We start from the raw sequence: 15,379 nt of genomic DNA, 5'->3' as shown, positions 1-15,379 counted from the left end.
CTTTCTTTGGAGTACTTACATTTACCACGCACCTCGCTCCCACCTCCTCTCCCCCCGCGGACACCAGATTCTTTAGGGAGAGCTGAACCGTATTAAGGCTCGAGTCTGCACTCGACCTTTGCTGCCCGTTGCTGCCTTTGTTCTTTTCCACTGTACTTGGTGTGTTTTCCACCATCTCCATCCTGTTTTCTGCTCCGCAATTTTCTGCCTCTTCCTGTGCTCTTTTCTCCTTCAATTTACCAGCTGTGTCCTCCGACTGCTCTGCTCCTCCGGCCATTCCACTCACAACTCCTGCTCCTTCTCCCATCTCCTCATCACTCATAGAGCTTCCTTCTGCCTCACACTCACAGCGGGTGGGGCCTTTGTGACACACCCCACAGCTTGCCGCCTTGCAGCTCCGAGCGATGTGTCCAGACTCGCTGCAATTATAACAGTACAAGTCTGGACAGTTTCTTACAAGGTGGTCGTGTCCAAGACAATAATAGCAAACCTTCACTTTGTTATCATGCAGCACTCAAAAGTACTGCACTCCTTCCAGTGCCTCGAATTTCATGCTGTACGGTAATGACCTCACCCCCTCTGGGAACCGCACCTTTACGTAACGGGTTCCATCTGCTACCCGTGTTCCTGGATAGTACCTCCTCTTTATTGCTGAGCAAATTTTAATGTCCCACGACTCCAACTTTTTGATTAGCACTTCGTCCTCAATATAAACTGGCAAGTTTAAGATGAGACCACCACCTCTTCCGAATATAGCAGAGATACCTCCAAGAACTTATCGCCAACTTTCAGACTGAGTAAAAGTCTTTCCACCTCCTCTCGGCTACTGACCGTCACCTCGAACCCAACATTTGGCTTTTGTCGGCAGGCGAAGCAGCTTCCCTCACCACAGTCCTCATGTACCACTCGGATAATATCCCAAGCTCGTATCTCCTTATCCTCGCACTGAACCGCCACCGTGTTTTCTTTTCCAAACCTCCTGGGGTCCCGTCCCAAATCTTTGGGCCTTTTTCTTTCCCTTCCAACCACAGTTTCTTCACTAATTAAATTCCTCTTGGGAACACTGTCCTCTGAGGGGCCCGGCACTCCGGACCCCTCAGCAGCCATCTGGCTGTTTTTGTGGGCCAAAAAGGCCCTAAAACCTGAAAACAAAAACCCCAAAACCCACCACCAACTTTTTACAAACTCACTCCAACTCCCTGCTGCAATCAGGCAACCAGTAACACCTGGTTCACTCCTAGCCCCTCCCACCTAGAGAGTTCTACCCACTGAGCCACAGCTGACACCTCATCTAGGCTGACAATTCAATACAGCACTGGGAGGAGGAGGTGTCAAACTGAGGGCCCACCCACTAGTTCAGGTGGATGTAAAATATTCCATAGCACCATTCTTAGCGCAGGTGAGCTCTCCTGGTGTCCTGGTCAACTCCCATCTCTCATCCAAACACTGGTTATTTATATCATTACCATCTGTGCACAAATTGGCTGCCATGCTTACCTGCATAAGAACAGTGACCATACTTCAAAAGTAATTTTGTTTGTTCAGTGGCTGTGAAGCACGTTGGCTATATAAACTTTGGTTCTTTCTGATCCACAGCACAGTTTGTCTTTGGGTGGCTAACACAGTCATAGAAATTAGAATAAGGGATCCATGGACAACATGAAACTGTACAGGGGGTCCCAGAGACAGTATTAAAACTTGCAGAGGCTCCCCAGGAGCGTGCCAGTATTTTCATGGGGTTTCGCTTCACACAGAAGAGTTTGAAAACCGCTTCTTTGAACAGCTGCTTTTAGGAGCTGAGGGTTGGACAGGTGGTCAACCCAACACACGATCAAAGTGAACCTGTAAAGTCCCTGGGATCCCATGGTTATATAGATTCATAGAATAGATTCATAGAAACGCACACCACAGAAGGAGGCCATTCAGCCCATCGTGCCTGTGCTGGCTCTTTGAAAGGGCATTCGTGCTCAGTCCCACCATCCCCCCCGCCCACCCCGATTTTTGTCCGTAACCCTGTAAGTTCCTCATCCTCAAGTGCCCGTCCAACTCCCTTTTAAAGTTATTGATGGAATCAGCTTCCACCATCTCTTCAGGTGGAGCGTTCCAGATCCCGACAACTCTCTGAGTGAAAACATTTCTCCTCATCTCTCCTCTAGATCTTTTTCTGATGATTTTGAATCTATGACCTTTAGTTATTGACCCACTCGCCAGAGGGAATACCTATTCCCTATTTACTCCATCAAAACCTCTCATTATCTTGAAAACCTCTATTAGCTCACCTCTTAACTTTCTCTGTTCCATGGTGTGGAGATGCCGGTGTTGGACTGGGGTGAACAAATGTAAGAAGTCACACAACACCAGGTTATAGCCCAACAGCTTTATTTGAAATCACAAGCTTTCGGAGCGCTGCTCCTTCATCAGGTGAAATGGAGAGATGCATAAAGACACAGCTTATATAGTCAGAGAATAATGTCAGATGTTTACAGGTAATCTTTCTAACTGCCATTTATCACACCTCGGCAGAGAGATAATCACAGCAAACAAAGGTATGAATGGTGTCCAAACAGGTCAGTCAGGAAAACATTACATCAAAGAACAATGAGGTGGGGTCACAAGGGGTCAAATGTTGCAGATGCTGGGGTCTGTATGAAAAACAAAAAAAAACAGACAAAATCACAGCAGGTCCGGCCGCATCTGTGTAGAGATAACAAGCCAACGACGACTCGAGTCTGGATGACCCTACATCAGGTGGGGTTACATGTAGTGTGACATGAACCCAAGATCCCGGTTGAGGCCATCCTCGTGGATGCGGAACTTGGCTATCAGTTTCTGCTCAACGATTTTGCGTTGTCGTGTGTCTCGAAGGCCGCCTTGGAGAATGCTTACCCGAAGATCGGAGGCTGAATGTCCTTGACTGCTGAATTGTTCCCCGACTGGGAGGGAACGCTCCTGCCTGGCGATTGTTGCGCGGTGTCCGTTCATCCGTTGTCGCAGTGTCTGCATGGTCTCGCCGATGTACCATGCTCCGGGGCATCCTTTCCTGCAACGTATGAGGTAGACAACGTTGGCCGAGTCACATGAGTATGTACCATGTACCTGGTGGGTGGTGTCCTCACGTGTGATGATGGTATCTGTGTTGATGATCTGACATGTCTTGCAGAGGTTGCTGTGGCAGGGTTGTGTGGTGTCGTGGTCGCTGTTCTCCTGAAAGCTGGGTAATTTGCTGCGAACGATGGTCTGTTTGAGGTTAGGCGGCTGTTTGAAGGTGAGTAGTGGAGGCGTGGGGATGGCCTTAGCGAGGTGTTCATCGTCATCAATGACATGTTGAAGGCTGCGAAGAACATGGCGTAGTTTCTCCACTCCGGGGAAGTACTGGGCGACAAAGGGTACTCTGTTGGTTGTGTCCCGTGTTTGGGAGGGGAGGGGAGGGGAGGGGAGGGGGCCAGGGGGAGGGGGAGGGGGAGCGGGCCGGGGGGAGGGAGGGGGAGGGGACGGGGAGGGGGCCGGGGGAGGGCGGGGGGAGGGGACGGGGAGGGGAAGGGAGGGGAGCGGGCCGGGGGGAGGGGCGAGGGGAGGGAGGGGGAGGGGAGGGGCGAGGGGAGGGAGGGGGCTGGGGGGAGGGGAGGGGCGAGGGGCTGGGGGGAGGGGAGGGGAGGGGAGAGGGGATGGAGGGAGGGGGAGGGGGAGGGGAGGGGGCCGGGGGGGAGGGGGAGCGGGCCGGTGGGAGGGGAGGGGCGAGGGGATGGAGGGAGGGGGAGGGGGCCGGGGGGAGGGCAGGGGGGAAGGGGCTGGGCTCAGAGGGAGGAGGTGTCTCAGTGTCTCAGTCAGTTGGGGAAAACCCGCTGAACCAGTGGGATTTTTTTTGTGCATGCGCAAATAGCATATTTGTTTTCCCCAAAGAAAACCCTGAGATTTCAGCGTTCCATTGCGAGGTGGCGAGTGACGCTTTATTTCCCATTCCAAAATGTCGAGCCTGGCGATGGAATTCCTAGAGTAGGCAATACTGCATTTACTGCCATCTTCGCTGACTGTTCCCTCTGACCTGGAAGTGATTGTTGGTTTGACAAACTGTACGCCGCCGAACTCTTCTTCATCATAGGCAGTAGCCCAATTAAAAGTCTACCATGTGTCCTCTTTTTAAAGGGGCACAACCAAAAAACTGTTACAAAAGCAAAATACTGCGGATGCTGGAAATCTGAAATAAAAACAGAAAATGCTGGAAACTCTCAGCAGGTCAGGCAGCATCTGTGAAGAGAAAAACAGAGTTAACGTTTCAGGTCGATGACTCTTCGTCAGAACCGGATAAAGCTGAGATGGAACAGGTTTTTAAGCAAGTGCAGGGGCAGGGAAACGGGGGAGGGGAGGAAAGAACAAAAGGTCTGTGATAGGATGGAAGGCAGGAGAGATTAAGAGACAAAAGGGATGATGGTGCAAGTCAAAAAGAGATGGTAATGGGACAACTTAAGAAACAAAAGATGACTCTAGATGAAGTGTAAATGGCACTGGCAGAATGATCAACAGCTGCCATGTGAGAGAGAGGAAAAAATGGAAAAAAAAGATAGGGCAGAAACTGTAACTTAACAAACAAGTTTAAAGGAAACTTAACAAAATCAAATTTAAATTCCATTTCCAGTGGAGATGATGCACTCCAGTCCCTCCGGTGCCCACCGGTGGTAGAAGGCCTCGAGCGTCTGTTTGCCGCCTAGCTGTGAAGAACCTGATCAGTAAATGACAACACGTGTTTTGAAGATGTCTCCAGCTTGCCATCAACTGAACTTAATTTCCCTACATTACGATAGTGACCACACTTCAAAAGTAATTCATTGGCTGTGAAGTGCTTTGGGATGTCCCGAGGTTGTGAAAGGCACTATAGAAAGTTCTTTCTTTTACTTTCTTAATAACAAAGGCCACAGGATCCGTGCTGAGATGGGGAATGTCGGCTATCACAGACTGGAATCCACATCCTCCGTATCTGCAGCTCGAGATTAAAAGTTTTGACATATAATGCAGGGTTGGGCAAACAGAAACGGTAACTGAAGAGGACGTCATGGAAACCACAAAATCCCAGCCCTGCTCGAGCAGTTTGCGGGCATCACTTGAAGCTGGATTTTAATTGTAGCCTCAGGCTCTGTCTGTTCTATGAAGACTAAAGCTATTTGCATTCACTGCTGCAGCTGTGGTGTCTGGAGGCTTGCCATCTCTGCCAAGCAATCTTATCAGGCACTGCAGTCAGGAAGTGATGGAATGACTCCGTCGTGAAATTAGAGGGGGGTTGAGCGATAAAATAGGTTATCAATTTCTGACACTTAGCAGACTGAGCAAAGAAACAAAAGAATGAAAGAACTTGCATTTCTATAGCGTCTTTCACCACATCAGGACATCTTTACACACAATGAAGTACTTTTGAAGTGTAGGAAACGTGGCAGCCAATTTGCACACAGCAAGCTCCCACAAACAGCAATGTTATGATGACCAGACAATCTGCTTTTATGATGTTGATTGAGGGATAAATATTGGCCGGGACACCGGGGACAACTCCCCTGCTTTTCTAGTGCCCTGGGATCTTTTACGTTCATGTGAGAGGGCAGACAGGGCCTTGGTTTTAACATCTCACCCGAAAGTCCGCACCTCCGGCAGTGCAGCACTCCCTCAGTAAGGAGGCGGCTATTTTAAATTAAACCCTCCGGAGGTGACAAGTTCATTATCACCAAACTGTTGTTGTTTTAGAAGGACTTTTAAACACGTGTTTTGTTGCATTTATTTTTAAAGGTGCTTTTGTACTTTCTTCTCATGTTCTTGTCTTCCTGCACTGTAGGGTATACTCAATTAGATGCGTACCCCTTGCCTAAGATTGATGAGCTTATCAACAAAGTATCTCAGTATAAGGTTTTTAGCACTATTGACTTAAAGAGTGCTTATCATCAGATTCCTATTGTTAAGAAGGATCAACCATATACGGCCTTTGAGGCTGGTGGAAAGCTGTATCAGTTTTGCCGAATACCATTTGGTGTTACTAATGGTGTTGCTTGTTTTCAACGGGCAATGGATGCTTTTATAAGTGATAACTCTCTCTCTGACACCTTTTCATACTTAGATGACATCACAGTGTGTGGCAAATCAAGGGTGGAGCATGATTCTAATTTAAAAAGATTCCTTCAAGCTGCGGAAAAAGTTGGTTTAACTTTTAATAAAGAGAAGTGTATCTTTTCGACCACTGAGGTAAATCTATTGGGGTATATTATCTCGGGAAACAAGATTAAACCAGATCCAGAACGTCTGCGACCATTGATTGATTTACCTTGTCCTACTAACTCTAAGGCTTTGCAACGAGTTGTTGGACTGTTTTCTTATTATTCTAATTGGATTGCAAATTTTTCACAGAAGATCCGGCCTCTTATTCGGGTTACGACATATCCTCTATCATGGGAGGCCAGGACGTGTTTTGATAATTTTAAAAAGGATATCCTTGGAGCAGTTGTGCATTCTATTGATGAGCAGGTTCCTTTTGTGATTGAGACGGACGCTTCTGATTTTGCAATTGGGGCTACTCTGAACCAAAATGGAAGACCTGTGGCCTTTTTCTCACGTACCTTGAACAATAGTGAAAAAAGGCATTCTTCAATAGAGAAAGAGGCGTATGCAATAGTAGAAGCACTGCGTAAATGGAGACATTAGTTATCGGGGCGACATTTTACGTTGGTAACTGATCAAAAGTCTGTGTCCTTTATGTTTGATGTCAAACATTTTGGAAAGATTAAGAATGATAAAATAATGAGGTGGAGGATTGAGTTGGCATGTTACCATTTTGATATAGTTTATCGTCCGGGGAAGGATAATGTTGCTACTGATGCGCTGTCGAGGGCTTATGGTTCTGTGATTCACGGAGATACGCTTATTAATCTTCACAATGCCTTATGCCATCCTGGGGTTATGAGGATGATACACTTCGTACGCAGTAAGAATTTGCCCTTTTCAGTTGAAGACGTCAAGCGGATGACTTCATCATGTTCTATCTGTGCTCGGTGTAAACCGAATTTCTTTAAGCCTCAACGAGCTCATCTTATAAAGGCTACTTCTCCTTTTGAACGTTTGAGCGTTGATTTTAAGGGGCCTCTTCCTTCAACTACTCAAAACCGATATATATTTACTGTTGTGGATGAGTTTTCAAGGTTCCCTTTTGCTTTTCCTTGTGCAGATGTATCAGCTGCTACAGTTATCAAATGTCTGACTCAACTTTTTGTTATCTTTGGGATGCCTGCGTATATCCATTCGGATCAGGGAAGTTTTTTTATGTCTTCCCAGTTGAAGGAATACCTTCAGAGTCGGGGAATTTCTACTAGTAGAACTATCCCGTATAATCCCCAGGGTAATGGACAGTGCGAATGATACAATGGGGTGATCTGGAAGGCAGTTATGTTGGCTTTGACATCCCGGAACCTTAAGAATACACAGTGGGAAATGGTACTGCCTGATGCCCTGCATTCCATTAGATCATTGCTTTCAACAGCTACTAATGTGACCCCCCCATGAAAGGCTCTTTAACTATCCACGGAGATCTACTACGGGATATTCGGTACCTTCATGGCTTACTATGCAGGGACCTGTGCTGCTTCGACGCCATGTTAGATTGTCAAAATATGATCCTTTAGTGGAGGAGGTGGAGCTGTTGGAGGCAAATTCCCAATATGCTCATATTCGATTCCAAGATGGGAAAGAAAGTACCATTTCAATTAAAGACTTGGCTCCTTGTGGTGGCCAGCCCTCTTCTGAGGATATTAACAATAGTCATGATTCAGATAATGTGGATGCTGTTACAGATACTACGAATATTTCCAATCCGATTGCAGATAATTATACTTCTATTAGTCAGCCCTCGATGGATGTTTATGACCGTCCCAGTTTACCTCCTGATGGGATTTCTAAAACCGTTGAGAATCGGGATATGGATAGCCTTCCTGCAGAAGATACTTCTGTGTCTCCTGGTGTGGGAGGGCAAGGAATTTCACCAAGGTTAAGAAGGTCGACACGAACAAGATATCCGGTCGACCGATTGAAAATGGACTTTTAAATTGATAGTGGTGTTTTAAAATTGTTGAAATATTATATTACATTGTTTTAGTTGAGAGATACTTAATACTTATGTGCAATGTTACTATTTGTTGTTGTCACTTAGTATTGTGTCATGTTGAATAGTTTTATTCTTGTCTGTGCATAGTTTTAGTTGTAAATAATTAATTATAAATTGTAAAGGTTATTTAGGTTGGAGTATATTTTAAGAGGGGTGAATGTGGTGATTATTCTTTATGTTAGTAAGAAGTATTGTGATTGGTTGTTTGTTTCCTGCCTTGGGATATATGCTGTAATCTCATTGGTAGTTGATGTCATGTGATTTGTGGTGGCCATCTTAAATTCAGTTCTTTCTAGCTTTGGTTGGGACTGGGTGTGGAAAGATGTGCTACAGGATTTTAAAGTTAATAAAGCCTAGATTAGAAAGGCAAATCTATTCTTTATTTCAACCCTGCAGGAGCCAAAGAACAGGTAGCCTATGTCCAGGCCTGTGCCAGTGAGCTGCTATCACCCACTCTCTGATACATGTCCTGCTGCTAAAACAACAACAACTTGTTGTTATAGTGCATTTAATGTAGCAAAACGTCACACAGCTCTTCACAGGAGTGTTATCAAATAAAATTTGACACCAAGCCACATAAGGAGATATTAGGTTAGGTGACCAAAAGTTTGGTCAAAGAGGTAGATTTTAAGGGGCGTCTTATAGGAGGAGAGAGAGGCGGAGAGGTTTAGGCAGGGAAATTCAGAGATTAGGGCCTAGGCAGCTGAAGGCATGGCCGCCAATGGTGGAGTGAAGAAAATCAGGGATGCGTAAGAGGAATTGGAGAAGCGCAGATATGTTGGAGGGTTGTAGGACTGGAGGAGGTAACAGAGATAGGGAGAGACAAGGTTATGGAGGGATTTGAAGACAAGGATGAGAATTTTAAAATTGAGGCATTGCCGGACGAGAAGCCAATGTAGGTCAACGAGCACAGGGGTGATAAGTGAACGGGACTTGGTGCGAGTTAGAATAAAGGCAGCAGAGTTTTAGATGAGCTCAGGTTTACGGAGGGTGCAAGGTGAGAGTGTAAAGTCTGTGGTTTGTGCAGTTAATAAATACACAGACTTCAGAAGTAACAAACAAAACAGGTCTTTACTATTCGAAGGTCCGGGCGAATCTGCCCCAGAAATCCTGCTACAACACTTATATACTGGTGTGGTCACTATCGGTATTACAGTATACAGAAGCCAAACAAATAGTGCCACACCTAAAGTAGTTCCCTTAAAGGTGAACGGTTACATTCAATAGTTCCCTTAAAGGTAGACGGGTACATACACTACAATCCTCCCTTTTTAGCTTATTACTTACAGAGTCCCCGTTAAACATACATATCTTCAACTTCCTATAAAACAAATTACAGCTATAATCTCGGTGGAGTCAATGTCATATAAAACAATTTACAAATATAATCTCGGTGGAAACAGTTCACAGGTTCCGTCTCTGCGGAAATAGTTCATAGATTCAGTCTCTGATCTTGACTCGTTCCGAACAACATTTCTTTGGGGTAGCCGGTTCACCTGGCTAGCGTGACTCCTCCATAGCCTTTTTCTTGACGTAGCAGCTTGAACTTTCGTCCTGTTGAACCAGCAGTGCGGACTTTTACAACCAACTGGCTGTCTTGACATTTTCCAGTTTTTCAACTAATTTAGCTCCTTTCGTAGTGTTCCGCCTGAGATGGTAGAAGTGCTAATATTTTAGACAGTTATTATCTTCTGCTTCTTCTTTTTCTTTTCTGCCTTTTTGAAACTCTCGGAGCTCCTTTCTCGGCTGCCAGCTGTAGCGCCACCAACTCTCTATGTTCCTTAGACCTTAAGTGCTTCCTCCGGATTTCAGCACTTTGGGAGTTTTCATCACAAGCTGGGCAGACCACATCCTCGTAATATTCAGTGTCACTCAACAGGTCATGGTAATATTCGGGTTCATCCTGAGTTAGGCCAGCGAGAGAGCCTTCTTCTTCCTCCTCACCCGTCTGGATGTTAGCTGACGGTGGTTCCTTCCCTAGACATCTTTCTTGAAAAGACTTCTTCATGCATTCATATTCATCCCGCTCTTCCTGGGTTGTCTGCCATTCCTTCACTACTGACCTCATTTGTGAGTTCAATACCTTCCCTTCCACTGGGGATTGCGGTATCAGGCTATTTAATCCTTCCACTGAAGCAGCTGTTTCAACATTCTTCTGTTCACCTTGACGTGATTCAACGAACTCTTCATAGAGTAAACTGTAACACAAAATCTGTGTTGCCACCTCAGTTATTTCTGTAACTTTTGGGAACTCCGAATTCCTTCCCTTTGCAGATTGAAGCTCGTGTTCCCATTGTGGAGTCTTGTCTCTCAGCATGTGAAGGAGTTGGCTGACCGTTAACTCTTCCGCGGGGACTCTGTGGATCAGAGCCTTCACCATTTCATCCACCTTTCCCTCCAATGCTTTCACCTTCCTTTCCTCTTGTACTTTGGTTTCAAGCGCTCGAAGAAGTTGCGCCTTAATGCTCCCAAGCTCATGTTCAGAGCCCATTCTTACAGTCTCTATGTTTCTTACAGTTTCCTTCCCTTCCACTGAAAGGATTCCCAGTTGACTCTGCTCTTCAAGTCGTTGAACCTCGGTCATTGCCGCCTCATATTTGTCTTGGGTTTCCTCCAATATTATTATGAGTTCTTGGACATCTTGTCTTTCATGTTCTGCCATGTCTTTCACCGCTAAATTCTCATCTATGGATGGAACTTCTACCGATGAGTCTGTCTTGGCCTTGAGCTCATCAAGAATTTCCTGCAGCCTTTGGACTTCTTGCTCATGTTCAACCTTTAGTTGTTCATATGCTTCTACTGAAACTAGCTTTTCGGAGGTTGCCGAGTTAATCCCCTCCAGAATTGTAGCCTGGGCCTGTTCATACTGTTCTTTCCACTTCTCACACTCTGCTTGTAAGGAGTCGTAGAGAAGAACTGGAATAAAATCCCGGCTTCCTGAAGATTCCTCTTCATTTGCTTCTTTCGCAATTTCCTGTTGGAGTTCAGCCAAGGCTGCTATGCTATCTGCCTCTTGAAGTCTCACTGCCATCAAATCTTCTTTATTCTTGCAGTCTATCTCAGTCATTTTCCCTTTATTTTCATTTAACTGAGTGATAAGCTCCTCTTGCAACATGGCCACATTATTCACATCAGGTAAAGAAGCGTTTCTCTTTTCCATGTCCAAGATTTTTTTCTGCATCTCTTTAAGTGCACACTGCGATTCAGCTTCTCTTAACCTTGCCTGCACTAGCTCCGTCTCCAATTGCAGAACAAAATCCTCAGTGTAGCGTGGTTTGCCTTTATGCTGTATCTCTAGATCATGCAAATATTCTAACTCCTGAACATCATAAGGGAGGTGTGATCGGTAATTGGTCACGATGGCTCTATGGTCGCTCTCTGCTTGAGCCAGCAGGTTCTGTTGTCTTTCCAGACTCTCCCATTCAGTGTCATAGAACTTTTTCATTGTTTTCATCTCTTGTACGAGACGGTAACTTAATTGTTCGAATTGTTGTCGTACTTTGAAATAACGTTGAGTTCGAGCTCGGTGTTCCTCCGTAATGCATATGTCTGTGACTTGAACAGACTCAGAATTCTCTGTCTTTATGCACGCCATCGTTTTTCCAACCTTAGTCAGTGAGTTCATGTTAACCTTGTTTTTCATACGTGGGCTGGACTTATCGTCTTCCGGCTCAGAGTCTGAGCTGCTTGTCTGCACCGAGTCCTCACTCGTCATTGCTTGTAGGTAGTGCCATTCCATGTCTATTTTCTTGATCCACTCCCGTCCTAGAAGTGGTGGTCCTCCCTCATGTAGTACATACAAGTTCATTCTTGGGTGTTCTTTACCCCTATCTCTCACCTTGACTCTTATTTTTCCCATGGGGTATACTTTATGCCCCGTGTATGTCTGCAATACGAACTTGGTATCTCTTAAGGGTATGTGTGAGAATAGCCGGTGGTAATCCCCTCGATTTATGACTGATACAGCTGATCCAGTGTCCAACTCCATTTTCACTTGGACTCCAGCTATTTTTAGCATGACCCAGATAGTTTGTAGGTCAGCTTCCTTACTCACATGGTGGATACTCAGACTACCCAGCTCCTGGCCGTTTGGATCTGAGTCTGGATTCTGTTCGTCTGAACTCTTCTCAGCCCCCTTGTATACCTTGTTGTACTTTTCTTGTGATGGCTTCCTTTGGTTGTTGGTCTTCTTCCCTGACCGGCATACCTTAGCGATGTGACCCAGTTTGCCACATTTCCTACATTCTTGGTTCTTAAACCAGCATTGATTCTGGTCATGTGTTGTCTTCCCACAACGATAGCATTTTGTTGTACTCGAGGTAATTTGGTCCACCCCGAGCGCCGCCGCCTTTAGTTGCATTTCCGCCGTTCCTTTCGCTGCGGCTTCGTGTGATGCGGTTATAAGGACAGCCCTGTCAAGTGTAAGGTCGTTCTCTTCTAGTAGGCGCTTTTGCGTCCCTTCCTTGGACAATCCGCCTACGAACTTGTCTCGCAGTGCCTCTGTCAGATTCCCTCCGAACTGGCAGTATTTCGCTAGCCTACGCAGTTCGACCAAGTATTCTGCGTTGTTTTCGTCTTTCCGTTGCGTTCTTGCATAGAATTTGAATCGTTCAGCCAACATCAACGGTGTGGGGTTCAAGTGGTCCTTCAGAACAACCACAATCTCTTCGAAAGACTGATCCGCCGGTTTAGCTGGTGCTAGTAAATCCTTCAAGAGCCCGTATGTCTTTGCGCCCATCGAGTTTAACAATGTTATCGCCTTGTCGTCTTCCTCTATTTTGTTGGCTTCGCAATAGATCTCGATGCGTTCCACGTACGTGGCCCAGTCTTCTATTTCAGAATTAAAGTCGTTAATATTCCCTCGCTTAGGCATTTTTCTTCCCTTGGGAGCAGCACCAGTATTTCTTTAAGTATTCTTATTTATTTGTTTGTTTCTAAGATGGCGGTTTTCCCACGAAAATGGCGGTTTCCCGCTCTTCCTTTCTCGCCCCGCCCACTTCAATGGCGGTTTCCCGCTTCTGGCGTCTTCTCCGCCTAATGGCGGCTTCCCGCGTTTCTTCCCAGGTTCAGCCGCTGGCTGGCTTCCGCACAGCTCCCCTTACTCGGCTATGTCTTTTCCTCCCGCCCGCACGGCTCTACCGGCGCTGGGTACACCCCGTTAACGGAGGACAGTTCAGCCGCTGGACTGGCTCTCGCGCAGTCTCTCTCTCCGTCCCCGGCTCTGTCGCTCTCTCACCCGCACGTTCGGTGCTACCGGCCCTGGGTACCCCATTGGTGGAGAACAGTTCAGCCGCTGGACTGGCTCTCGCGCAGTCTCTCACCCCGTTTTCGGCTGTGTCTCTCACCCACTCCCGCACGTTCGGTTTTGCCGGCTCTGAGTACCCCGTTGGTGGAGAACAGCTCAGCCGCTGGACTGGCTCCTCGCAGTCTCTCTCTCCGCACCCGGCTCTCACCCGCACAGTTCCCGTTCGCCTCCCCCAGCCCTCTTGCAGACCGGTGTTTCCCTCCCCGGCTGCGGCTGGGTTTCTCTTCCCGCGCCTACTCGCAGGCTCAGCGCTTCGTGGCTGCGGTCGCTGCACGGATTTTTCCCGCCAATCGCGGTCCGGCTGTCACCCGATGCCGTTGGACCCGACTTCTGGCCGGCACAGCTCCCCCTCGACCGAGGTCGAGTGCTCTGCCCTTATCCTCCGGATACTTCTACACCTTCCCCTACTCACAGTCTCTTCGGCCGCCTTGTTTCCTGCTGATCAGCTCACTCCGCACCGTGGTAGAAGGGTAGTCAGTGCCTGTTGCAGACGGAAGCTTTTGTTGCTAAAGTCTTCCACCTTTCTCCTGCTGCAGCCTCGTGTTTTCTTCCAGCAGCACGACGAGGGCGGTTGCCTCTCTTCGACGCTCTTCTTGCTTTGGTAATCTTGCCGCAGGGTACGATCGGACTCGTCGCCACTGTAAAGTCTGTGGTTTGTGCAGTTAATAAATACACAGACTTCAGAAGTAACAAACAAAACAGGTCTTTACTATTCGAAGGTCCGGGCGAATCTGCCCCAGAAATCCTGCTACAACACTTATATACTGGTGTGGTCACTATCGGTATTACAGTATACAGAAGCCAAACAAATAGTGCCACACCTAAAGTAGTTCCCTTAAAGGTGAACGGTTACATTCAATAGTTCCCTTAAAGGTAGACGGGTACATACACTACAGAGAGCATTGGAATAGTTGAGTCTAGAGGTAACAAAGGCATAGGTAAGGATTTCAGCAGCAGATGAGCAGAGGCAGTGGTGGAGTTGGGAGATGTTACGGAGGTGGACGTAGGTCATTTTAGTGTTAGAGAGGATATGGGGTCAGAAGCTCAGCTCAGGGTCAAATGGGACGCCAAAGTTGTGAACAGTCTGGTTCAGCCTCAGAAAGTTGGCAGGCAGAGTGATGGAATTGGTGGCTAAGGAATGGAATTTGTGGTGGGGACCAAAGACAATAGATTTAGTCTTCTCAATATTTAACTGGGGGAAATTTCTGCTCATCCAATACTGGATGTCGGACAAGCAGCGTGAAAAATTAGAGACAGTGGAGGATTTGAGCCACGTGATGATGAGGTACAGCTGGGTGTCATCAGAATACATGTGGAACATGACGTGTTTTTGTATGATGTCACCAAGGAGCAGCATGTGGATGAGAAATAGAAGGGGGCCAAGGATAGATCCTTGGGGGACCCCAGAGTTAAACATAGAATTTACAGCACAGAAACAGGCCATTTGATCCAACTTGTCTGTGCTGATGTTTATGCTCCACGCGAGCCTCCTCCCACCCTATTTCATCTAGCACTATCAGCATATTCTTCTATTCCTTTCTCCCTCATGTACTTATCTAGCTTTCCCTTAAATGCATCTGTGCTAGTCGCTTCAACAATTCCATGTAGTAGCAAGTTCCACATTCTAACCACTTTCTGAGTAAAGAATTTCTCCTGAATTCCTTATTGGACTTATTAGCGACTATTTTATATTTATGGCCCTTAATTTGGGCCTCTCCCACAAGTGGAATCATCTTCTCTACGTCTACCCTATCAAATCCCTTCATAATCTTAAAGACCTCTATCAGGTCACCCCTGTTGTGTCCGTGTGTTAACAGAGACACTGAAGGCAGGAGTTGGTTTCACAGGTGTTTACTGAACAAAGTCTGGAGGTGCACTAACTGATACAACACAATATACAGGCTTATATAGCCCGAGTGGCCATTACCGGCATTACAGTACACAGG

Source organism: Somniosus microcephalus, chromosome 14, assembly GCF_052327205.1.
Source record: "Somniosus microcephalus isolate GS21.2 chromosome 14, FLI_Smic_1.0, whole genome shotgun sequence".
In the NCBI taxonomy this organism is placed as follows: Eukaryota; Metazoa; Chordata; class Chondrichthyes; order Squaliformes; family Somniosidae; genus Somniosus; species Somniosus microcephalus.
This window is presented reverse-complemented; position numbering follows the sequence as displayed.